This window comes from Antechinus flavipes, chromosome 1 (genome assembly GCF_016432865.1).
Source record: "Antechinus flavipes isolate AdamAnt ecotype Samford, QLD, Australia chromosome 1, AdamAnt_v2, whole genome shotgun sequence".
Lineage (NCBI taxonomy): Eukaryota > Metazoa > Chordata > Mammalia > Dasyuromorphia > Dasyuridae > Antechinus > Antechinus flavipes.
In genome coordinates, this window is record NC_067398.1 from 586327874 (window position 1) to 586354798 (window position 26925).

The window sequence follows — 26925 nt, forward strand, 5'->3', positions numbered from 1 at the left end:
TTGCAGCCCCATTATTGTAAATGAGGCTTTTACGTTTACCTCCCTGTTAGGTCTTTTGGTGCAAGGATTTAAAATGCAGGCGGCATTATTGCTCGAATAGTTTAAGGCTCACACTTAAATGGTGTTCCCCGAGCCTGTAGATGCCCCGGGAAATGCTGATGAAATGGCTCAGAGGAAAAGAGCTGCTGGTGGCAGGAAGTAGTATTGGTGCTACAAACATGCCAACCTAAGCTACTAGGCCTTCTATTCGAACTACAGCAGAACGCTTAGGGAATTTAAAGCCATGTGCCCTGGACATAAAATCGGATTCTTATTTCTTTATGTTTAAACACAATAAATGGATTCCTGGGGGGGAAAACAGTCACAGACACTGCTGAATCAGAATGTTCTAGAATCTTTAATCGAAAGAGTCCAAAGACTCAAATTTTACTTTCAGTCTAAATATCTGCCTCAATAGAAGTACTTTTATAAACTTGATACATTTACTTTGATATTATGTAATATCGAGTCCACCCTTTTCCACAGGCACTGGTCACGATTTCTGGGTCCACCAAGCAGTTCTGAAAACTCCCCCAGGACCATTTGTCTGATTTATAGTTACTATTAGAATGTACCAGTGAAAAACAAGTACTGATGAGTCCATTTAATGAAATTATTTTTTTTTTCTTTTTCCCTGAGGTCAGGTTTCATCTTTTAGGATGTTTAAATCATCTATAACGACGAATTGAATTCTGAAAGAATGACTCATTCACAGTTTTTAAAAAGGTTTAAATTATCTCTTAAAAAGTGATGCTAAATTGTTTCTAGTTTCACACTAGGTCTTAGAAATTTGACAAAGAATATTTAAGTTATATCTTTTAATGAAATGCTTTCAAATCTATACAAAAAATGAGCTCTTTTTAAAAGGATATCATATATTGAAAATTTTCAGAAGAGCTGAAGAATTAAATTTTTAATATATTTTTCTAAAAGTGTACTCAGGTGGATTGATTTAACAATCAAAATATTTATTAAGCACTTGCAGTTTGCAAGATAATATAAGTATTGTTGAGGTAAGACACAATCTCAATAAAAGTTTATATTATGTGCTTATTCTGGACCCAGCACTGCCTTAAGCACTGGAGATGGGGGGGGGGGGGGGGAGGGGAGAGGGAAGGAGAAGGTAAAAGGCAATCCCTGCCCTCGAAGAGTTTTCAATTAATGGAAGAGACTACCAAGCAAAAGCAAGTTATATGCAGGATAAGAGGAAGGCACCATAATTAAAAAGGGTAGGAAATGGTTTCCTGTAGAGTGTCATTCATGGAACTGCCTGGAAGCCAGTGCCTCTGAATTGAAGACTTCATATAAAGGAGTAAAGTGTAGGAAGGTCGGAGGAAGGGGTGCTAAGTTAAGAATGGCTTTGGTTATCAAACAGTAAATTTAGTGTTTGATCCTAAAGATAATAGGGAACTACTGGAATTTAGTAAGGGGGAAGTGGGAAAAGGTTACGTAGAGGAACCTGTGCTTTAGAAAATAAAGATCATTGCTACTTCAAGAAGCTTATATTTTTATGGGGAAAGTAAAGATATATGGTAGATGTGACATTTAACAATACTTTTAAGATTGAGTTATCAGGGTTAAATAACAGGCAGATTTTAGGGGTCTAAATAAATTTAGGCTTTAGGGAACATAAGTAGCTTAAGTCACTGTGGTAACAGGTGAGATTTCACACTGTAAAAAAGTCGTTTATATATACATTTCAGGTGGAAGAATGGAGGGAAAACATACCTTGGGAAAAAAAAAATTTAGTTGAGCCAATGAAGAGATTTGTAAAATCATTTTAACCTCTCTGTGTTTCACTTTGTTCACCTATAAAACTGTATATCCCTATTTTATCTCACGATGATAAGATGAAATAAGCAAATACATTTTAAAGGGCTTTCAAAGGTAGAATTTTACTCCAGAAATAAAGCTGCTTATTAGTGCCCTTAGCAAGAGGCTGACCCACATATCCCTTCACATCATTCATAAATTCCCTGATACCACTCTCATTGATTTCTCCCTAAGTCCAACTCACTTTAGTCTTAGCAAGAGAGGAGAATAAAACATACTTCCAAGTGTGAAGATGTAGCTTATTCAGTTAGAGGTGAGTCTAGACCATTAAGATAGTTTCATTTAGTTCTAAGACTTTATGGTTATATAGATATGTTTTTATTATATGCTGTTAATCATGAGCAAAAAAATATGAATGGACCAACAGAAGTCTCACCACTTAAATTGAATTCCACATTAAATACTGACAATATGCAAGGTACTAGGTTAAGCATGGAGGAAACAGAAATGAAAAATGACAGTCATATAAGCAAGGAGCATATTTTGTAGTGGGAGTGGAAAGAGGACAGTTGCAGAGAGATGACATATGTCCACAAGTATATTACAAGGCAAGATATATTAGTCAAAGGAAATCTTGGCTAAGTGTTGAAGTTTTGTGGAAGGAAGAAAAGGACCATAAAGGAAGGAGGGGTGGACCCTTCAATTGTTGGAGGTGGGAGGAAGATATTTCTTTTACACGAAATTGGATATGATCGTGGATTGGCAGATGAAAGCTGGTGAGAATGGGATAGGATGAATAGTTTCACTAGAAAAATATGTACTGTATACATATATGTGTACATAAAAGTTGGATATTATAGAATTTCAATACCAGGGTAATTTAGACTTTATTTGATAGGTAATGAGAAGCTATTGAAAGTAAATAACATGTCATGGTAGTACATTAGTAGCTGTTTGGAGCCTAATTGGTCTGAGGATAATGAGGCAAGACCCTTCTGAAAAGAAGGGTCTAAAACAGTGTATTGCAATGGGAATCAGAGATATTGTAGAAATGACAACTTGGAAAGTGATGTGAGTAAAAGGACAGGGAACAGTCATGGTAACAGTTAAAAAACACCAAAAACATGCTGGACTTCACATTGGAGGACCTGGGTTGGAAACCCAGTTCTAGCACCGCTGCTCCATTTGTCATATTGGGAAAGTCAACTTTATTTCTTTCGTCCTTATCTGTCAAAAAAATTGGACTAGATGATCTCGTCTCCTTCCATCTCTGAATATGTGATGGCATAATTCTTCTGATATTAAGGGTTATGTATTTAAGTATTCAAGTTCTATAGCTTTGCATTGGGAAATCTTGAGACCTCATGTGAAAATGATCATCAAAGGTGAGGCAGAATCTTGGAAAATATATACTGTTAAGACACCAGAGAAGAATGAGGAACCTGAAAATGAGATCTGAGCAGTCAAAGGGTTTTAGCTATGAGAGTACCATGAATGTGAATCCGAAGCTGAGAAGATTTCAGATTACATACTCCACTTCCTGATGTTAGTTGCCTCATTCCTATGCAAAGTTATTTTAAAATTTTCGTGTTCTGGTATAAAGTCACATTAATGACCAGAGTACATTGCACTAATGTATTGTTTAGGATCAAAATCTGGTGACTTCATGTGTTCAGCCTTTGAATCATGTGGGCCTAAGTATAGAGTACCACTACCAAGCCTATAATACATGACTCAGAAAAATGAGAAAGGAAAAAGAACTAGACTGGGAGAAGAGAAGAGGAAGGAAAGTCTAGCCTCATCATTACAACACTTAACTGAAATTTAGGAAAAATTTGTTCTTGTTCACTCTGTTGTCTTGTATGTTGACATAATACCTCACATTCCTTTATTTCCTACTCCTAGACTTTATTATAATTTTCTTTCCTGGGTTTTTATAATTTCCCTGCCCCAGACCTTGTCTGAGTCTTCTCAAACTTGATGTTTTTAAACTAATGCTGTAATTACGTATTGAGTATTTTTAATCTTCTCAAAATTACCTAGTGTGTAAAAATTTAGTGAATATTAGTTACATGTATATAGAACAGTTAAGAGGCTAAAGTAGAAATTAAATAGGACTATATGATTTGATCAGGAATATCCAATATGCTTGCTAAGGATAAGTATAGGGCATGCTTTTTTTTTTTTTTTTTTTTTTTTTAAGAATTATGGCTAAGGATTATGATCTAGTCGTACTCCAATTTATTGGGAACTGGACAAATACTATTTCCTTTTCAAAAATAGACAAGTGTTGAAGGTTCACCAGATATTTGCTAAGATTTACTGGCATTAAAATGAAGATGTTGGCATATACTAGTTACCAAATGAAATAATGGGTATGAAAGTGCTTTGCACCTGGTACTATCCAAATACAAGATATTATCATCATTGCTGAAACCCTGTCTGCATTATTCAAGGACGTTGTCTGGGGAAGTAATCCTGTGAGAAGAGAAAATGAAGAGTACATGCACTACCATGTCCGTTCAACCAGTTGAACCTGTCACTCTCTGTAACCCACACAGGCCTGAAGGCCTGTGTAGGGAGGGAGAAAGGCAGGCAGTACCAGGGTTTCAAATATATACTCATTTACAATTCAAAAATTGGTCAGCAGCAATCAGAGAGGGGAAAGGTCAGAAGAAGAATTTGTCCCTTGCTGGCCTTGCATTTTAGTTCCAAGGACCCAAGAAGAAGCAAACTGTACTTTTGGAATTCATTAAGGCCAAAATATAACTGAAATGAGTAAATCTTAGAAAAGTGAAAAAGAATTTGGTTTGTCCACTTAGTAAAGACAAGGTTCTTACAAAAGATCCAAGGACATTGAGATTTTCTGGCAGCTTTCCTGGATATTAGATTTTTTTTTTTTTCCTTAAAAGCTTGTCTGGGTTCTATCTTTTTTATCCTTATTTCATGATAGTTGCTCTCACTCCTTTTTAAGGTCTAGGTTTTCCTATCCATAAATTAAGGTGACATCTCAGAATATTGCAGTAGTTTGATGGGAAGAGCAATTCATGCTCAGCCCACAGAAGGATATTAAACAACTCATTTGAGGACGCCAAATAGGTTTTTGTATATGATTATCTTTCACAGTTAATGCCTCACTTATTTGTTAGACATTGATTTTTTTTTTTTTTTTTAGACAGGTTAATCAAGTTGGCAGACTTCTGGCTAGAACAATTACAAAACATAAGTAACTATTGTAGGAGCATTTTAATTGCTGTGTCCATACAAAAATGGACAAATTTGCTGATGAATTTCAACTGGAGTTTCTTATAATCTTCCTGTGCAATTTATAAGAAATTGTTGAACAGCAGCCTCTTAAGAGCTGTGACAAAGTGAATTTACAGCTAATACTCTCCATGTATAGCTGTGCAAGAGGCACAAATAAGATATCAGTTAGAATGTATCTGTAGATATGAGAGAACAGGCACTAAAAATGGTACAAAGGTCAGTCTGTAGAACAATTGAACAGAAGGAACCTGGGTGACTTAACGAAAGTTTTGATTGTTTTATTGGAGTACCTTAAGAATCATAGGTCAGAAAGAAGAACTGGGTGTTGTATCTGAGATAGGTAGAGAAGAAATAAACAGGGAGGGACTTAAAACCTGTAACAGACACTAGAGGGAAAAAAAAAATTAGCTTTTAAAATTTGACCATGACAATTTGTAGCTTACTTTTACTTGAATGAACCAGAAGTTTTCTGTAAGGAAAAATAATAGCTTTTGACTCCGGAATGCTAACTGAATTTTGATCGGTCCAATGGGGTTTTGTTTTTGTTTTTTTTTTTTAATCTCAAACTTTGGAACATTGAGACTTTTGCTCATCCCCTTACAAACCTGTGAAAAAGACCTAGGCTCTTGTAATTAACTTTGTAGACTTGCATATTTAGTAAAAACCAAACCAAACAAGCAAAAATCCTTATTGCTAGTTTGATTACACTTTAAATCGTTTTTTCATTTATGTGGATTTGCTTACAACTAAATTGTAAACCTGAGAACAAGGATATTTTCATATTTCTTAGCTTCCTTCCCCCTTCCCCTTAATGCTTAGTACAGTGTCTTATATATCATAGGTACTTAGTAATTATTTATTGAATTAATATTTTAGTTGGAGATGATTTTCCATGATATCATTGTTGAAAAACTTTGATAATTTAAATGAAATTTTAAAAGCTTTGTTAATTTTATTCCTTCCCATATATTTTACAGTAAATACTAAACTTAACTAAATTTAATTTTCTTTCTATTCTCTTATTTCTAATATTGTTGTAAATGCAGATTAGGAATGAAATTAAGAGAATCCTATCCTCATGAGAACAAAGTCAGGGGAGCTTCAGAGCCATACTATTAAACAAGAACCTAATTACTTGACTCTGGAGCCACCTTTCATCAGTGGCTGCTTGCTCCTCCTCCCCCCAAGTAATCAGATCAGCCTAGCACCAGTTCTCTGTTGTCTTCTTGCTATTCATAGATAGAAACATTACCAGATACCCTATCTAGAGATATACTCTACTATACATATAAAGACCATACATATTTTCTTTTCCTTCCACTCCTAAATGGAATAACTCAAAAGAAGATACCTATTAGTACACAAAGTCCTGACTTTAGGAATCTTGCCTTGGTGACCCATAGGATATCCTGAAGATAAGCTTGAGTGACTTCCAATTCTGCCAGATAGTCATCCATTTTCAGGACTTTGGTCTAAGTGTTGGAGAGCAGACAAGAACTGGGAATGGAATATGAAGCAAAGAAGTTGTGTCTGGTACAGGAATAGCATTGCTATAACAAAAGTTTGTGGTAGCAAAAAAGTAAATCGGTTATATTATATGAAATAAGGATGCAGAAATTGTGTTGGAGGATATAATTAAGACAAATTTCTTACCAAATTGGGGATAGTAAATGATAAGCGATTTTTTTTTTTTTTTATTTGAAAAGGCAATAAAAGGGGTATGGTTTGAAGTGAGAAGTCCAAGAGCTAGAAGATCCCTTGAAGAAATAAGTTGTTTTGGAAGCAGGCATAGTACTGAGAAGAATATAAGCCATTTTCATCAAGGTATTAAATATTATTCTCCTTTATCTCCTATCATCAATTTCTCTTTTTTCACATGATGAAGTGGCCTTACTCCTTACCAAGACACATGCTCTATTTGTTCTAGTGATCCTGTTTCATTCTATGTCCTCCAGCAGATTGTACCCTTGGTTAGCCCACTATCTTATTTTCAAACTCTCTCCATTGACTCATTTCCCATTGCCTACAATAATGCCTATGTCTTCCCTATTGTGGAACAAAACATACTTCATTTGATCCTTCCATTCCAGCTAATTATATAACTTTTTCTCTTCTGCCATTTATAGATATCCTTTGAAAGGTTACAAAAGTTAACTCCTCCTTTTTTCCTCTCCTTACCCCTTTACAATCTGGCTTATGACCTTATTCTACCAAAACTGCCGTCCCCAAAGTTATTAATCTATTTAATTGCTACATACAATGACCCCTTTTCAATACTGGGTTTCTTTGGTCTCTCTGCAGCCTTTGACGCTGTTGATCACTTTCTTCCTTGATACTAAGTTTTCAGGATTCTATCTTTCCTGGTTTTCCTCTTACCTATCTGACTGCTCAGTCTTTGTTGCTTCATCCTCCTTCAGATCAGACCCTCTAACCATAGGTATCCTTCAGATTCTGTTTTGGGTCCTTTTCCCTTCTACATTTTAATAGCAATGGCCTTCTAGCTATTCCACTTCATCTCTTAACTAGGCATTTTCTCTGACCATCCCTCATACCTGGAATGTTCTTCCTTCTTTGATTGAACTGCTGACTTCCTTTAAATCTCACAGGAAGCTTTCCCCAACTTTTATTGCCTTCCCTCTGTTATTTCCTGTTTGTTGTATATTGCTTGCATTATTTATATTTGTTTGCATAGCATCTTCCTCTTTAGATTGTAAATTCCTTTAGCGCAGGGATTTTCCTTTGCCCCTTTTTGCATCATCAATGCTTAGCATAGTGCCTGGCACTTAGTAGGTATTTAATAAAATTAAGATATCTTATCCATATGGAAGACTAAAGATTCTTTGTTGTTAGGAAGCCCAATCCCTTTTTCTATCAAGCCTTTTTTCATTATTTTTATTTTTCCAATTACATGTATAGACAGTTTTCAACATTCATTTTTGTAAAGTTTTGAGTTCCAAATTTTCCTTTTCTTCTTTACCTTTTCCCTCCCCAAGAGAACAAACAATCTGATAGAATCAACCAAGTCTTTAGTTCCTATATCTTAGTGGATGTATGGCTACCAAAGTCCCAAGTGACCAACTTAAAGACTTTGAATACTCTAGTGTGTACAATTGACTTTTATGGGGCAAATAGAATATCGTTGTCTGTCCATGACCTGTTGCTTCATTATATGAGGACTTGTGTAAAAACTTATTTGAACTGGAGGAATTGAAAGTAGAATTGGCATACAAGGCAGTTGAACGTGTGCATTGTTCTGGATGCAACCATTACTATGTATCTTACCTTGATTTCACTAAAAGATTATAACAGGCCATGAAATTCTTAACCCAGAGAATATTTAAAGATTATATACCATACGATAGTCTCAAGATATGGACCTCTGCTTACTTGTAAGAATTCAATTTTCCAACTGAACCAATTAAAAAACAAGGCTGAATCTGGTGCTGAGAACCATCATCACCAATATCACCATCACTAGCTCCTTGCTCTTGAGCTAATCAAATCAGTGCTGCCATTGCTTCAGGAAAAAATCTGTTGGTGGCTCAACTGGGCATTTCTAAGACTCCTAAGATCAAAATAAAAGTCAACTATAAAAGCAAAGGTTCTAAAAGATTCAATGGATAGGGAAGAAAAAGCTAGGGTTGAGCTAGATGAGGACAAGACTGTGGACAAGGCAGAGAAGTTTTCACCTTGGAAGGCTGACTGAATCACAGAGATTAAGAGAACAGGAGAATGTGAATTGTCTAGCCTTAGGACTGAGAAAGTTGGTCAAGGCTTCTGATATCCTCACCCCTATGCCCGAAAAGGGACAACTGTGTTAGCTTTCCAAGCTAAGGTGCTGGAGTTACATCTGAAGGTCTGTTACACTCAGGTAGTCTACTAAATTAACATGATACTAACCTTTAGCTATATCCCAAGACTGTGGGTATTGGATAAATGAAGGTATCCTACATATAGAAAATGCCCGCAGTTGTATCATTCTGGAATCCAAAGAAAGTCCAAGTATAAAGACGTTAACTATTCAGCCATACAGTCTAGGACAGTACAGATCTATGTCAAGGTCCCAGTTTTTTGTTGTTGTTTGTTTTTAAGACAAGTGTGAAGTATTCTCACAAACTTCAGAATATCTCTATCTTTACAATGTTAGTTCTTCATAATAGAACTACGAATTTCTTGTGGAATCATCCTGACTCTGCTGATCCAATAAATTCTATTTATTTCATGTGGAAATGACATCTTTCTAACTTTATGTAGAAGCAGTGCTTGTGAAGACAGGTCAGGAGTACAAAAATTAGTCGGTGTGTACTTGGAATCTTCTAAATAGATTAAGATGTCCAACTATGTCATCACACCATGCTCTTGCAAATCTTTAAGAGTGCCCAAGTATTTAAGAGTACATTATTAGATTGTATCAGATTAATTATAGAGCTAAGTAGGTGAGATTTTTAAAAGCACTGAATATGGAAACAGAATGCCTGCTTTCGAGTTCCTACCTTTAATCTTTCTGAACATGCCACCACAAAGAGGTCAAAGACAGGGAAAGATTCTTATATGTTAAATACAACACATTCTACAGGAAGGAAAATGGGTGCTCACTGGGGAATGGCCAAATAAATTGTGGTCTGTTAGCTTTTCTCAGTAATGCAGTGACTCTGTAACTACAGTGGACTTGGGGTGGAACATGCCATTCAAATTCAGAGAATGATGGAGATTGAATATGGATTGTATTTTCATCTTTTTTGTTTTTTCTTTCTCATAGTTTTCTGTTTTGATCTGATTTTTCTTTTACAACATGACAAATATGGAAATATGTTTTAAAATATTATATATGTATAACATATATTTCTTGCTATCATGAGGAGGAAAGGAGGTAAGGGAGGGAGGGAAAAACAATTTGGAACACAAAATCTTAGAAAAATGAATGTTGAAAACTATCTTTACATATATTTGGAAAAATAAAATATTTTTGAGAGAAAAAACTATGAATATAATGAAATGGTAATTTACCATGAGAATTTATATAAAGATGAATTCAAAAAAACTTGGGAAGCCTTGTGTATAAACAAGGGTTCCCAAGTTTTTTTTAATCCAAGTGCAATTTTGAAGTTTAAATGAAAAGAAAAAAAGCCAAATAGTCCAGGATGTTGGGAGACATAAGAGAAGGAATCAGTTCTAGATCACATATCAAGGGATAAGTGTTCCAGAGAAAGCAAAAAGAGGGCAGGAAGGAGATTTAGGATAAAAGCAAAGTTAACTATGGAACTTACAGCTCAATACTGCACAAAAGCTTTTGGGACAATCTATATATCCAATCTTCTGTATTCAAAAGATTTCTTCCATTTGTTCCTTTTCTCTCCCCCCTTAACAAGTCACCTTTTACAAGGCCCTCATCCTCTTATGCCTGAACTATCACAGTAACCTCGTTGGTCCTCCTGCCTCAAATCTATTCTCTATTCAGGTGCCAGAATAGTTTTCCTAAAGTTCAGGTCTGACTATGACACATCTTCCTCTCAATAAAATCTTGTGTATCTAGAATCAGATATAAAAATTTGCACCATTCAAAGGCCTTCGTAATTTGGCTCCTACTTATATTCTAGTTTTTTAATGCTCCCTATAATTTAGCTATATTAGCCTAATTGCCATTCTTCAAATAGGATACTCCACCTCTCCATTCTGGGGCTTTTCACTGACTGTCCCCCGTCTCTTTCCCTGTCATCCCTGTATTTCCTTCCCAGATATCCTTCAAGATTTAGCTCAGCAATCTGGAATTATGCCCAAAAAGTTATCAAATTGTGCATACCCTTTGATCCAGCAGTGTTTCTATTGGGCTTATATCCCAAAGAAATACTAAAGAAGGGAAAGGGATCTGTATGTGCCAAAATGTTTGTGGCAGCCCTGTTTGTAGGCTAGAAACTGGAAATTGAATGGATGCCCATCAATTGGAGAATGGCTGGGTAAATTGTGGCATATGAATGTTATGGAATATTATTGTTCTGTAAGAAATGACCAGCAGGATGAATACAGAGAAGCTTGGCGAGACTTACATGAACTGATGCTAAGTGAAATGAGCAGAACCAGGAGATCACTTTACACTTCGACAACGATATTGTATGAGGATGTATTCTGATGGAAGTAGATTTCTTTGACAAAGAAACCTAACTGAGTTTCAATTGATAAATGATGGACAGAAGCAGCTACACCCAAAGAAAGAACACTGGGAAACGAATGTGAACTATCTGCATCTTTGTTTTTCTTTCCGGGTTATTTTTACCTTCTGAATCCAATTCTCCCTGTGCAACAAGAGAACTGTTCGGTTCTGTACACATATATTGTATCTAGGATATACTGCAACATATCTAACATATATAAGACTGCTTGCCATCTGGGGGAGGGGGTGGAGGGAGGGAGGGGAAAAATCAGAACAGAAACGAGTGCAAGGGATAATGTTGTAAAAAAATTACCCTGGCATAGATTCTGTCAATATAAAGTTATTATTAAATAAAATAATAAAAAAAAAGATTTAGCTCAGTTTTCAACTAATATAATAGGTCTTAATTCTTCTCATTTGCGTCTCTAATACTACCAAAATTGAAATTGCCTTCTATGTATATGATATAAATTTTTCAAAGTTTAACTTTTATATCTCTTAACATTTAGCACAGTGCCTGGCAAAAAGTGTTTAATTAATGCTTGTTGACTGAATTGATGCAGAGTAAAATTAAATAAAACCAGGAGAATAATTTAAATGAATACCATATTAGACATCTGGTCTTATATTGGCTACCAGTTCAGGTTCACATTCAGAATAACAGTTACCAAAAGAATATAGACTTAGCTCAAACACACCAAGAATAAACAAGTGGAATTTAGTTTTCATTGACTTCCTCCCTCCCTAACCTCTTCCTTTGCTTAAAAGAATGGCACATGTAGTTAAGGCTAGATATGATGACTTTTGTGGTCTTTAGACATCTACCAAATGAGAGGGACCTCAACTCAATCAATGTAAATGGGACTTTTTATGCTCTTATAGATTGGGAAGTTTGTGGTAAGGGAGATAGAAGCCAATCAGGTATAAGATGCTAAGGAAAACTTCCCTGTTGAGGAACAAGAGGATTAGAGGAGAGAGTCTTGGTACTATTACACCATAATGTAAAAGAAAACAGTTTTTAAAACTTAAGATTTTTGATCTCAGAGGACTGACAATAAACATGTTTCCCACATCTTTCCCACATCTCTGTTGAGAAGTCGGTAGATGATAGATATATAATGAGACATATACCTCTGGGCATGGTTAAAGATTGATTTATTTTATTACAAGGGAGAATTTTTTTTTTTGAGAGGAAAGGTGAATCATTGGGAAGTAACAGTAAAATTTTAAAAAATATTTTAATATAAAATGAGGATAATACTTTTCATTACTTCAAAGGTGGTTGTAAGGAAAGTGCTTGGCAAATTGTAAAGTGTTATATACACTAGATTATCCTAATCTATAATCTATTTTATCATTATAGAATCCAAAGGCCCTGACAATGTATTCCTATTGCCTGAATTGGGTTTGGAAGAGTGTCTTCCATTTGTCTTTCCAGAGGATACAAAGTAGGTTATTTTCTTTAGATCTTCATTGTGTTGAAAATTATGACGGGCCTCAAGTGTTTTAGAAAGTGTTTAGTTCAAGAAAAATGGATACAGGACCTAATAATGATGCCTAATAATAATTATGTCACAATTGAAATTGTTTTTTTTTTTTTTTTTTTTTTTTTTTTTTAACAATAATGGAACACAAAATATGGAGACAGAAGACGGGAATGAATTCCCATTAAGCATTAGTGCCTATAAATTCCCATGTGGTGTGTTTCAGTCTCTGAGAAGGATTGATCATGCAATTGTGGGTGTGGTGAGGAGGAAGGTTATCTATTCGTAGGCATTTGTATGCTCACAGCATTTACCTTAGAGGCTAGTGTTTGGTCACTGTGGTCAGCAATAGCATGGAATGATCAAATACTGTATTGGACATGTGAGGGGAATGTTTCAAGATCAAATCTCACCTTCTACAAAGTTATCTTTCCTGAGTTCCCTTAATGTCTTTGACTTTATCTAGTATACATCTAGTTTATACATAGATGTTTGCCTGTTGTCTCCCCCCTTAGATGGTGAACTCCTTGACAGTGGAGACTGGCTTATTTTGCCTTTATTTGTAGTCTCCAAACTTAGCACAATGCCAGGAACATGCTAGATGCTCCCTAAATTCTTCTAGACTTTTAAGTACTTTAGGTGAACCCAAAACTCCACCAATATGCCTGAGGCCACCTAGAAGCTGCTTTTTAAACTGAGCAGCCCCAGCCTTAGGTGTACTGCTCCTTGATCTCCACCACCACACTTAGCTAATCTAGTGTGGGGGATACTTCCTTGGAAAAGAACCAAATAACTTTTATATCGAAGGGGGGAAAAGAATCTAACCAACCCCACAACCTTATATTTTGTTGAGGAAGGAAAAGAAGGTAGGTTACAAACCCAGATGCTTTGTTACCTTCTCATGCTTAAGTTTGCTCATCAGAAAGTGTCACCTCTCTCAAAATTTGCTTAATTCATTCTGAAGGGTTACAAGAGTAGCTGCAGAAAGCTTGGAAATTACTACTTGAGGAGGGGAGTTCAAAGGGGCCATCAACTAACTGTAGGTCTTTTTCACTGGGGTAACTAGGAGAGAAAATCTAGGGAATACAGAGCACTAGAAAGAAATATGGGGGCAAAAGGGAATTTGGAACTGGGGTTAACAAGAATAATAAGAGCTGCGCTGAAGTGTCAAAAGTCTAGGCATTGTAGGGCAAAGGGAATTGGCGCAGTATAGAGTTGGGCTTAATGTCAGCAAACCAGATCAAGTTCAAGGATCACTATAGGACAAAACTGAGCAGGCATGAGTACTGAGAGTTAAGCGATCAAGTCATATAAGATGAATGAATTTTTTGGTTCACATATTCGTAGGTACAAAAACTGTAATGCCGGAGAAACTGAGCAAGATAGAGACAAGAGAACAATTTAATTTATTAAATGGAGAGATTTACTGGGACCAAATGGATCCATGTTTGGTCCCAGGGCTGAATGAAACTATTGTCTCAAAGAATTCAGCAGTGTATAGCAGATAGCAAGGTTCTTTTATAGGGTTACAAGAACAATGGCATAATGGGGGAAGTATCTGGATGGGGATGACCTAGTGGGGGAAGGCACCTAGGATGACATAATGGGAGGTACTGGAGAGGCTCCTGATATTCTGATGTCTAAAATGGATAAAGACCTTTATTCCATCAAACATTAAGAGGGAATAAGTATAGCCTAAGGTCTAAGATATAAGACCTTTATTCTATCAAACATTAAGAGGGAATGGTTATAACCTGAGGCAGTGTAACAGAATAGGATAATTAGGGAAACTGGGTCAGGATATTAAAAGAGAACTGTAGCATCACAAAAAAAGAAATTAAAAAAAAAAAAAAAAACAACAGCATCAGATGTGTCTCTCTGAGGCACACCACCAATTAAATGTTTAAATAAGCCTCTTAAATACCAGGCACAAGAGATGCAAAAAGAGGCGAGACAGTCCTTACCCTTAAGGAGATTACTTTCTAATGGGGCAGGCAGGCTACAATGAATAAATAGAAAATTAGCAGAAGGCACTAGAATTAAGAGTTGGGGAATGCTTATAAAGAGAAATTCAGTTAAGTCTTCAGGAAATGTTGAGATCTCTTTTCCAGCTGTGCCACTTAGGTAGCTGTTCTGTTTACATATTTCTTTCTGCACTGTGGAAGCAGGTATGCCAACTGTAATTGAATTGTAGATATGAATATCGTTGAGAATACACACCAATTTATTTACTTTTTCTTCAGGCAGCTGAACCTAGTTCAAAAGATGGGTTAAAAGCAGGAAGGATCAAAAACAAGAGTCTGCATACTTTGGATCATGAAATGCTTAAATATTGACAAGTGAATGCAAATGATTAAAATAACGAGATTTCTATTTAAAAAAAAAATTCAGGACCGCAGCCTTGTAATGATGAAAGAGAAGGAATAAAAGTCCTTTTCAACTGTAAAAATATATCTAACACTTTCAAATTTTTTTAAAGAAAATTTCAATATAAAGTCAATGTGTTGGAAAAAGTAATTTTTTTTTTAATCTAAAAGTGATCCATAATGAACAAATATATTTATTTTAGGATCAAATTAACTATTGATGCAAGTGCATTAAAAGGCATATGTCAATATTCAACAAATAAAAAAAATTAGAAGTGTGTCCTGTGAAGCACTGGGAACAGTGTAACACCTCTTTTTGAAAATATGTAACATCTCAAGGGCAGCTAGGTGGCACAGAGTCTAGAGCACCAGCCCTGAAGTCAGGAGGACCTGAGTTCAAATGCGACCTCAGACACTTAATACTTCCTAGCTGTCACTTAACCCCAATTGTCTCAGCCAAAAAACAAAATATGTAACATTTCTTTTTAATTAGAATGAGAATAGATATTTCTACAGTGCTTTAAAGTTTGCAAAGTACTTCACACATATATACTCTGCTCTTCTTTCCCAAAGCCAGACTTCCTCAATAGCTCCTCAGAATTCCAGAGGAGCACTCTGGGGTTTTGAGTTGTTTCTTTACCAGTTTGATTTCCCACAGGAGGGCTTTTCCAATAATTAGAGGGCCATCGACTAGCACCTTAGTTTCATGAAAGCACTTAGCATTAATTGCCTTTTACAAAGGGATATTAATGTGTAACAAGAAGAAACATAAAAACATCTGCCCCAGTACCTCCAGGGTACACCCCTCCCTATACTACCTTTGTTTCTGGGGAAGTAGGTTTAAAACTAAAATCAATTACTAACAGAGCGTTAGTCCACTAAGTTTAAGTTCATATTCAAAGGTAGCCGAGCAACTAGATGAGTCTTATCTCAGCCATTGCTGGTGTGGGTCCAAAAGGTGCGTTTGATTTTCGGGGCATTAATGTTAAGCTAGCTACAACACCCAGCCTGCGCAGGAGTACCCTCATAACAACCAAAATCACTAGGTTGTTAGGTCCCAGGACCTTTCACTCAGAAAAGTCAAGTATTTATCAAATTACTACTATGTATGTATCAGGTACAAGGACTGAGGCCTCTTTTTTGAGGTCACGAGGTCTTAGAAGGAACATCATATGCAAAGAGCAAAGGTGTTCACTTGATGAATCAAAGAGAGTCAATGAAGTAGCTGAAGCTACTGAAACTTTTTGAATGCTTCCAAAACCAGAGAGCCTTTCCTTTACCACCTGGTTATCAGACCAGAACCAGCAATAGAATGTTTATAGAATACAGGCTCCATAGTTTCTTTCAGACAGTTCCCTTACAATTGTGTTATCATAATTCCTCCAGAAATATGTTCCACATGGGAGAGGTTACATCAGCCAAGCAAGCTCATGGGGTCTACTCATGTCAGAATTGTTTTATATACTGATTGCATTTAAGTTCCACAACTACCTGTGAAATAAATAAAATTATCTCATATATATATATTTTTTTGGTGAGGGGAACAAATCAAACATTAAGAATTATTGAGAAGGGAATGTGCTTATTAAAGGAATCCTCAAGTGAATAATTTTTGTCAAATGAATAATCAACCTCTAATTTAGACTTTTCTAAATAGTAGCACTTGAAGGCTTATATCTTCAAGCCCAAACCAGTGGCCACTACTCTGTATCCTCTCTTGGGCTTTTAGGGGTTCCTGGCAATTAGAGTCTCTCATCCACAAACTTGCTCACTTCTCTGTTCTGTTCAGGGCTTTCCTTTATTGTGCCTCCCTTTTCCTTCCACTGTACCCCACCCCCAGATTTTAGAAAAAAGAAAACAGCAATTTAATAAAAGATTCAAGACCCTTGTTATTTGAATTTTTATGTACTATGTGTATCTATGTTTTAAGGTTAGCGACTCAAGGGAATAAAATATTTGGAGGGGGAACAAATTGGCAGTCCACAAGAGTAAATTTGTTTGGCTCAGCAAAATGCCCTTGTAATAAATTTTTTCTTCCTAGAGCTTTTCATTTCTGACCCCAAAGATATGAATTCCCACTCATACCTCAGGACATTTCAGATACTAACTAAATGATATAGAATATTATGTCTTCTAGTAGTAGGTAGTGTGTGCTGTGTATTGGATTGGAATAAAAGCCACCTCACAGATATTTACTTGCTGAGTACTCTATACAAATAATGTATCTTCTATCTTCAACTGTAAAATGTTGATAATAATATCATTTATTAAACAACTGTGATGGATTTGGCTCTTTTCAACAGTGAGATGATTCAAGCCAATTCCAGTAGAGTTGTGATGGAAAGAGCCATTTGCATCCAGAGAGAGATCTAGGGAGACTGAATATGGATTAAAGCATAGTATTTTCACCTCATTTTGTTGTGGTGGTTTGTTGGTTTGTTTTTTCTCATGCTTTTTTTTTTCTTTCATTTTTTGATCTGATTTTTCTTGCACAATATGATGAATGCAGAAATATGTTAGAAGAATTGTACGTGTTGTTGTTTTTTTTTAATTACAACTTTTTATTGACAAAACACATGCATGGGTAATTTTTCAACATTGACCCTTGCAAAAACTTCTGTTCCAACTTTTCCCCTCCTTCCCTTCATCCTCTCCCCTAGATGACAGGTAGTCCCATACATGTTAAATATATGTATTTATATGTATACATGCTTATATGTATACATTTTTATACAGTTATCTTGTGATACAAGAAAAATCAGATTTAAAAGAAGATAAAAATAATCTGAGAAGAAAAACAAAAATGCAAGCAAACAATAACAGAAAGAGTAGAAATGCTATGTTGTGGTCTACACTCATTTTCCAGTGTTCTTTTGCTGAGTGTAGCTGGTTCTGTTCATTACTGATCAGTTGGAACTGATTTGGATCATCCTGCTGGTCATTTCTTACAGAACAATAATATTCCATAATATTCATATACCACAATTTATTTAGCCATTCTCCAATTGATGGGCATCCATTCAGTTTCTAATTTCTGGCCACTACAAAGAGGGCCACAAATATTCTTGCACATCCTTTGCACATCCCTTTCCCTTCTTTAAGATCTCTTTGGGATATAAGCCCAGTAGTAACACTGCTGGATCAAAGGGTATGCACAGTTTGATAACTTTTTGAGCATAGTTCCAAATTGTTGTCCAGAATGGCTGGATTCATTCACAGTTCCACCAACAATAGATCAGTGTCTCTGTTTTCCCACATCCCCACCAACATTTGTCATTATCTTTTCCTGTCATTTTAGCCAATCTGAGAGAGGTGTGTAGTGGTATCTCACAGTTGTCTTAATTTGCATTTTTCTGATCAATAATGATTTGGAATACCCTTCCATATGAGTAGAAATAGTTACAGTTTCTTCATCTGAAAATTGTCTGTTCATATCCTTTGACCATTTATCAATTGGAAGAATTGTACATATTTAACCTAAACTGGATTGCTTACTGTTTATGAGGAAGACGGAGGGAGAAAAAATGTGGAACACAAGGTTTTGCAAAGGTGAATGTTGAAAACTATCTTTGCATATATTTGGTAAAATAAAAAGCTATTAAAATGAAAAAAAAATAGCATCTATCTCACAACCTACCTGTTGTGAGGATCAACTGATAGGTTATTTATAAAGTATTGAGCACAGTGTACATTCGATAGTTGGAACTTAACAAATGCTTGTTCTCTTCCATCTAGAGAGCATGAGGAAGAACAAAGTGATATTATCCTTTTTCTTCCCAGTGCAAGCACCAGAAAACGATTTCTGATACACTATTTGACTTCTGAGAGGGGTTCAGTTATTCAAGATGCTTAAGTGGAAAAGGGACTGATTATTTAACTAAACTTCAGTTAGCCAAAAACCCTCTCCTCCAATGAACTAAATTGACCTAAATTGATCATATTTAACATGTATTGGACTACCTGCAATTGGGGGGTGGAGAATGAAAATTTGGGACAGAAGGTTTTGTAAGGGTCAATGCTGAAAAAATTACCCATGCATATGTTTTGTAAATAAAAAGATATAATAATAAAAAATTTAAAAAGAAAAGAAGTGTTAGACTAGGGCCCAAAAATATCTAAGTAAGAAAGTAAGGCCTACAATAGACCCACAAGAAAACCATATTTTGTCTATTGGGGAAAATGATTGTGTTTGCTTCAAGTAGTTATTTGCATCCTATCATAAGAAATAATAGTTTTAACTGGGAATGGTTAGTCTAGAGAAGAGAGGATTTTTCTATGTAAATAAGCCGGCCAATCTCTTTTGAGTAATTACAGATCACTTTCAGGAAGCTCTGCAATGTTTTAGGGCTTTGTACAATCATCACAATTTTTGCTACAAACAGGATCATTTGCAGGACTTCAGCATCCACAAAAAAATCTCTATTTGACCTATACTCGTGAGTTTATTCCCTCAGTAATGTCAGTATGTACTTATGGCAGACATATGTCTTCCTGTTTCATTTCTTTGCCTAATATTTATATTCAGAGGTTGTTGGACAAAAAACTATTTCTAATATCTTAGAAGGAATCCTGAATGGTCTTGTTATATTGATAGGAGACACCTTGTTTTTTTTTTTTTTTAACTTTTTATTGATAGAATCCATGCCAGGGTAATTTTTTACAGCATTATCCCTTGCATTCACTTCTGTTCCGATTTTTCCCCTCCCCAGATGGCAAGCAGTCCTTTACATGTTGAATAGGTTACAGTATATCCTAGATACAATATATGTGTGCAGAACCGAACAGTTTTCTTGTTGCACAGGGAGAATTGAATTCAGAAGGTATAAATAACCTGGGAAGAAAAACAAAAATGCAAGCAGTTTATATTCATTTCCCAGTGTTCTTTCTTTGGGTGTAGCTGCTTCTGTCCATCCTTGATCAATTGAAACTGAATTAGCTTTCTTTATCGAAGATATCCACTTCCATCAGAATACATCCTCAAACAGTATCGTTGTTGAGATATATAATGATCTCCTGGTTCTGCTCATTTCACTCAGCATCAGTTCATGTAAGTCTCGCCGGTCCTCTCTGTATTCATCCTGCTGGTCATTCCTTACAGAACAATAATATTCCATAACGTTCATACACCACAATTACCCAACCATTCTCCAATTGATGGGCATCCTTTCATTTTCCAGCTTCTAGCCACTACAAACAGGGCTGCCACAAACATTTTGGCACATACAGCACCCTTTCCCTCCTTTAGTATCTCTTTGGGGTATAAGCCCAGTAGTAGCACTGCTGGATCAAAGGGTATGCACAGTTTGATAACTTTTTGAGCATAGTTCCAAATTGCTCTCCAAAATGGCTGGATGTGTTCACAATTCCACCAACAATGTATCAGTGTCCCTATTTTCCCACATTCCCTCCAACATTCCACATTATCTTTCCCTGTCATTCTAGCCAATCTGACAGGTGTGTAGTGGTATCTCAGAGTTGTCTTAATTTGCATTTCTCTGATTAATAATGATTTGGAGCATATTTTCATATGTCTATAAATAGTTTCAATTTCTTCATCTGAGAATTGTCTGTTCATATCCTTTGACCATTTATCAATTGGAGAATGGTTTGATTTCTTATAGATTAGAGTCAATTCTCTATATATTTTGGAAATGAGGCCTTTATCAGAACCTTTGATTGTAAAAATGTTTTCCCAGTTTATTGTTTCCCCTCTAATCTTGTCTACATTTGTTTTGTTTGTACAAAAACTTTTCAATTTGATATAATCAAAATTTCCTATTTTGTGGTCAATAGTGATCTCTAGTTCTTCTTTGGTCATAAATTCCTCTCTCTTCCACAGGTCTGTGAGGTAAACTATCCTATGCTCTTCCAATTTATTTATAATCTCATTTTTTATGCCTAGGTCATGAACCCATTTTGACCTTATCTTGGTGTACGGTGTTAAGTGTGGGTAAATGCCTAGTTTCTGCCATACTGATTTCCAATTTTCCCAGCAATTTTTGTCAAATAATGCATTCTTATCCCAGAAACTGGTGTCTTTGGGTTGAGACACCTTGTTTTAAAAGAGCCTTATAAATTGCTATTTTGTTCCATTAACTAAAATGTTTAATCTTTGTAATTAAGTGCTGTAGGAACGTATAGTCTTTACATCTATAAGACAATTGAGAAATAAACATGATTACAGCATTAAATATCACTTATGGAAGTCTTCTGATTGTTTACTACTTAATCTCATCAAGAGTTGCTTCCACGGCAGGGAAACACCATTTTGGGTGTCTTTGGAGAGAAATGAAGCTGACTTTTTCATTAAAATATATTATTAAGCTTTAGGAATAAGTATCTAAAGATTATTCTTTAAATCTGGGGACTTTCCCTATAAACTTTTAGTATGAAGTTGAAGAACTAGTCTCAAAGGGGCCCCTATAGAGTTAATACACTAAATAGCTGGTATTATATTAAGATAAATTTGAAATATATGCTTTTCTAGAGTTGAATAAACTAATGGGTAATGAAGTGAGCAGAATCAGAACATTTGTGTTATAATAATAACACTGTAAAAACCAACAAGTTTGAAAAATATAAGAACTCTGATTAATGAATGCAATGACTAACCATGATTCCAAAGAGCAGATGATAAAGGATGGGTTTCTCCACCTCCCAATAAAGAGCTGATAAACTCAGGGCATGGAAAGAAATATTTTTGGACATGCCCATATAGCATTCATTATCATCTGCTTACCTTTGCTGGGCCTAACTTTATACTTAAAATTTTTTAATGTATTATTTATTTTAAAAAAATTTTAAAAATTTTGAGTTCCAAATTCACTACTCACTCCCATCCCTCCTCCACTCACTAAGAAGGCAAGCAATTTGATATCAATTTTATATGTGAAATTCTATAAAATATATTTCCATATTAACCATATCACAAAAAGCAAGAAAAATGAAGTGAGAAAATTATATTTTAATTTGCACTCAGAGTTAATTGATTCTTTCTCTATACGTATACAGCATTTTTTCATCATGTATTTTTTGGAATTGGCTTGCATCATTGTCTTGTTCAGAGTAGATACAGTTGATCATCATTACAATGTACACATATTCAATGATCTAGTTCTACTCATTTCACTTATATCAGTTCATATAGGTCTTCTCTTATTTTTCTGAAACCAATATCCCTTATCATTTCTTGTTGCATAATAATATTCCATCACGATCCTATATCACAATTTGTTTGACTATTTCCCAATTGATGGGCATCCCCTCAATTTTCAATTCTTTTCCATTATGAAAGGAGCTGCTATACATATTTTTATATAGATAGATCCTTTTCCTTTTCCTTTAATCTCTTTGGCATATATAGACCTAATAGGGATATTGTTGAATCAAAGAGTATGCATAATTTTATAGCCTTTTAGGCATTGTTCCAAATTGTTCTCCAGTTCACAGTTTTACCAATAGTGCATTAAGATACTTATTTTCCCTTGTCCCCTCTAATTTTTGCCATTTTTTATGGATATGAGGTGATAACTCAATTATTTTAATTTTAATAAATTTACATTTTTAAAATCAGCAATTTGGACCATTTTTTCCATGTGACTATAGATAGTTGATTTCTTCTTCTGGAAATTACCTATTCATATCCCTTGACCATTTATCAATTGTAGAATGGCTCTTATTTTTATAAATTGACTCAATTCCCTATATATTTGAGAAATGAAGCCTTGATCAGAGAAACTTGCTATAAAAATTTTTGATAATACTTCATTGTCTGTGGTACCTATAGTACTTTTAAAAATATAAGTTCCTTAATTATCTCTTTTAATCAGGTCTGTTTTTTCTTGGAACTATGCCCAAAGGACTATCAAATTGTTCATACAATTTGGTCCAGCAATACCACTCCTGAATCTCTATCCCAAAGAGATCATAAAAAAGGGAAAAGGATGCACATATATGAAGATGTTCATAATAGCTCTTTTTGTGGTAACAAAGAATTAGAAAGTGAAGGGATGCCCATTAATTGGGGAATGGCTGAACAAGTTGTGCATATGAATGTAATGGGATATTATTGTTCTATAAGAAATGATGAGCAGATGGATGTCAGAAAAACCTGTCAAGACTTAAATGAGTTGATGCTGAGTGAAGTGAGCAGAACTGGGAGAACATTGTACACAGTAACAACAACGTTGTAGACTTAGCACTTCTCAGCAATGGAGTGATCTAAGATAATTCTTTAGTATACTTATAATGGAAAATGCAATCCATATCCAGAGAAAGAACTATAGAGATTGAAAGCAGATTAAAGCATACTAGGTTCACTTTTTATCTTGTTTCTTCTTTCTTGTAGTTTTCCCCTTTTGTTCTGATTTTATTTTCACAACATGACTAATGTGGAAATATGTTTAGCATAATTATACATGTATATTGGATTGCTTGCTATCTTGGGAAAGAAAGAGGGAAAGGAGAGAGGGAGAAAAATTTGGAACTCAGAATCTTACAGAAATGAATGTTGAAAACTATCTTTACATGTAATTGGAAAAAATAATAAAATACTGTTAAGAAAAAAAAAATCATTCAGTACTTTATTGATTTCCCTCCCAATCTAGGATCAAATATGAAATTCTGTTTGATATTTAAAAGCTATCATAACCTTCACCACCCCTTTCAATTTTTCCTTCCATTTTTACCTTTTTTCTTTGCATTTTTCTTATACTTTATCACTGACTTTCTGTTCCTTGAATAAGATAATCTTCTTCCTGACTCGGAGCATTTTCACTGATTATTCTCCATGCCTAGAATATACCTCTTCATTTTTGCCTCTTGCTTTCCACAACTCTTAGATAAAATCTCACTTTCAGGGCAGGGTAGTATACCAGTCTGGGAGTCAGGAGGAACTGAGTACAAATATGACCTTAAGACAATTATTAGTTGCTTCATTCTGGGCAAGTCATTTAACCCTGATTGCCTCAAAAAAAAAAAAAATCCCTCTTTCTACAGCCTTTCCTGGTCCCTCTTAAGTGTAGTGCCTTCTCTCCATTTATTATTTACAATTTATCCTGTATATAGCCTCTTTGTATTAGTTGCTTTTGAGGGCAGGGACTGACTTTTACCTTTCTTTGTATCCTCAGCAGTTAGCATAGAGCACAGCAAGTGGTAGATGCTTACATGTTTATCAATTGAATGTTTCTAATAATGATTAATTTTATCATTCAATACAGTTTTGGTTGTATGCTATACCACATCTTGATTTAATTAAATGGGCCTAAAGGAGAGTATGGTGGATAAAATACTACACTGGAATCTGTAAATCAAATTCAAATCCTCCCTTTCATGCTAGCTCAATCATCCAGGTCAACTCTCTGGGTCTGTCTTCTCATCTATAAAATAGCAATAAATATTTATAGAAATTATCTATAGCTCTGCTGTGAGACTCTGGGAGACTTTGCAAATCATAAAAATCTAAAAGTGGGGCAGTTAGGTGGCACTATGCCAGGCCTGGAATCAGGAAGACATTTTCCTGAATTCAAATCTGACCTTAAACACTAGCTGGAGACCCTGAACAAGTCACTTAACTCAGTTTGCTTCATTTTCCTTATCTGTAAAATGGATTGCAGAGAAAATGGCAGATCACTCCAGTATCCTTGCAAGAAAACCTCAAATGGGGTCAAAAAGATAGTGAAGACACTATTGAACAACATCAACAAAATCTTAAAGTGCTGTGTAAATATCAGTTATTATTATTATGAGTAATTTCCTTCATAAATTTGTCATTTGTCTTTTTTCTTTAAAAAATTTTTTTGGAGCTCTTTACAATCAAAATTTAAAACTCAATTAGTAAATTGCAATGTTAGACAAATGACAATTGATCTAAAAAGAGAATTTCTCATAGTGTAACCTCTAATTGTACCTGCCCATTCTAATCCAAGATTGCCCCTCTACCCCTTTCCCCCTTTGCCTCCCTTTTCTCTCTTTCCCCCCTTCTCCCTGCCCCCTCTCCCCCCTCCCTTTCCTCCTCTCTCCTCTCCCCTCCCCCCCCCCCCCCCCGAGTGAATAGATGGTTCTTAATTTCTGTCCTGAAAGTCAAGTAATTCAAGCTTTTCCTTCAGAGAAAACCATTTTCATAGACAAAGAGATCCCCTAACTGTCTTCACTCTGCAAGATCAGGTCTAGTGCCATGGCCCAACCAGATCCTGGATATTGTACATATGGTTTATGTTGTACATACAAAAAGTATTAGTAGTAATGATAAAAAGAAGGTAAAGCTTTAAAAAAATCTGCATCTTGAACTAATACTTGGAGGTGACTTGGGAGCCTGATTATTTATACACAAACAGAAAATAATCCCCAAATCTTATTAGTAATTCTATAATTAACACTCAAACAGAAAAAAAAAAATAGACCGGCATATTTTAATTGACCATTGCACTGAAGTCTTTACTTTAAATAGGAAAACTGCAAAAGAAAGTCCTCATTGAAAAATGACCATAATCTCCAAACGTTTTTAAGTTTTCACCAGGAAAAGGATCATTCTTCAGAGGTGTATGGAGTTTTCAAGAAGGATTAGGACCTCTGGTGGGAGGGCTTGCCAGCTTTTTTCAGGCTTATCCATTTTTGGAGCCAACCTGTCACCCAACTTTTACATATGGCTCCAAGGTGATCACACCCCAGAAAAACTGTCAGCAGACAAGCTAAATTAGGATGGGGTAACCAATCAAGGCCTCAGACTTGTTGGTGAGTTAGGGGGATATCTACCCTAAGCATGTGAAGACTTCCTGTGGAGGAACAGGAGGATGGGCATGATTTGTTTCAGAGGCTATGAAGGCAGCTGATTCAGAAAGCTAGGTAAGACATTGAAGATGCCAGTCATCCATTGCATCTTGGGTCATCCCCAGTGGTTTTTTGTTTTGTCTTACTTTTGGACTTTAATGTCTCTGCAAGAGTGAGGATGATGGCTTTGTGCAATTCTGCCTCATCCCATAACGTCATTGATGCTCTTCAAAAATGAACAACAAACAAGAACCAGATTTCAAAATGTTAAGTGATTTAAAGCTAAAGATCAATGACAGAAACACACAGAGTGGTCAAATCATAGTTTCTATTTAGGTTTCCTAAATATGCTATGCTAGAAGGAAAGCAGAGGATTAAAAGAGGTTCAAATTAATTGAGCCAACAGATAACTGTACAATTATTTATGAAGGTGACAGGTTTCTATCATGAATATGTATTTATATTGTGAGTTAGTCTAATTCATCTGGAATAATCACTGGGCAAGGTGGGGACAATCAATGGGCATGGAGAAAATGGAAAAATTATATAGCTGGGTTCTTTGGTTAATCAATGAATAAACTCTTATTAAGCACCTATTATGTGATAGTTATACGAATTGCTAGAATTATAAAAAAGAAGCAAATGTCAGTCTCTGCCATGAGGGAGCTTACAACTTGCAGGGACAACATGTACAAAGCAAGGTGTATACAGTATAAATAGGAAATAATTAATAGAGGGAAGGCTCTGAAATGAAGAGGAAGAAAGACTTTCAGTAAAAAATGGGGAGTTAGTTGAAACTGAAAGGAAACTAGGAAGATAAATAGTTAGAGGGAAGGAGGGTATAGCATTCTGGGAAAGGGGGATAGCTAGAGAAAATGCGCAAAGCAAGAGATGGATGAACAAGAGACCAGTGTTACTGGATCAAAGAGTGCATGCCAGGCAGTATGATTTAAAAATACTGGAAAAGTAGGGGCCTTTGAATATCAAACAGAACATTTTATATTTGATTCTAGAAGCAATAGGCAGCCACTGAAATTTATTGAGTAAGGGAGTTATATGGTCAAAGTTTTAGGAAATTTTA

At 35.4% G+C, this 26925-nt stretch overlaps 1 long non-coding RNA gene across 1 annotated transcript in view; it reads left to right on the forward strand.

Annotated features, from left to right (window-relative positions):
- LOC127544339 (uncharacterized) overlaps positions 1–26925 on the forward strand; it is a 49756-nt gene that overhangs the window by 757 nt on the left and 22074 nt on the right. Inside the window, exon 2 of the long non-coding RNA XR_007949426.1 lies at positions 6786–6903. This is a non-coding gene — a long non-coding RNA (uncharacterized LOC127544339). The remainder of the gene's footprint in view (positions 1–6785; positions 6904–26925) is intronic.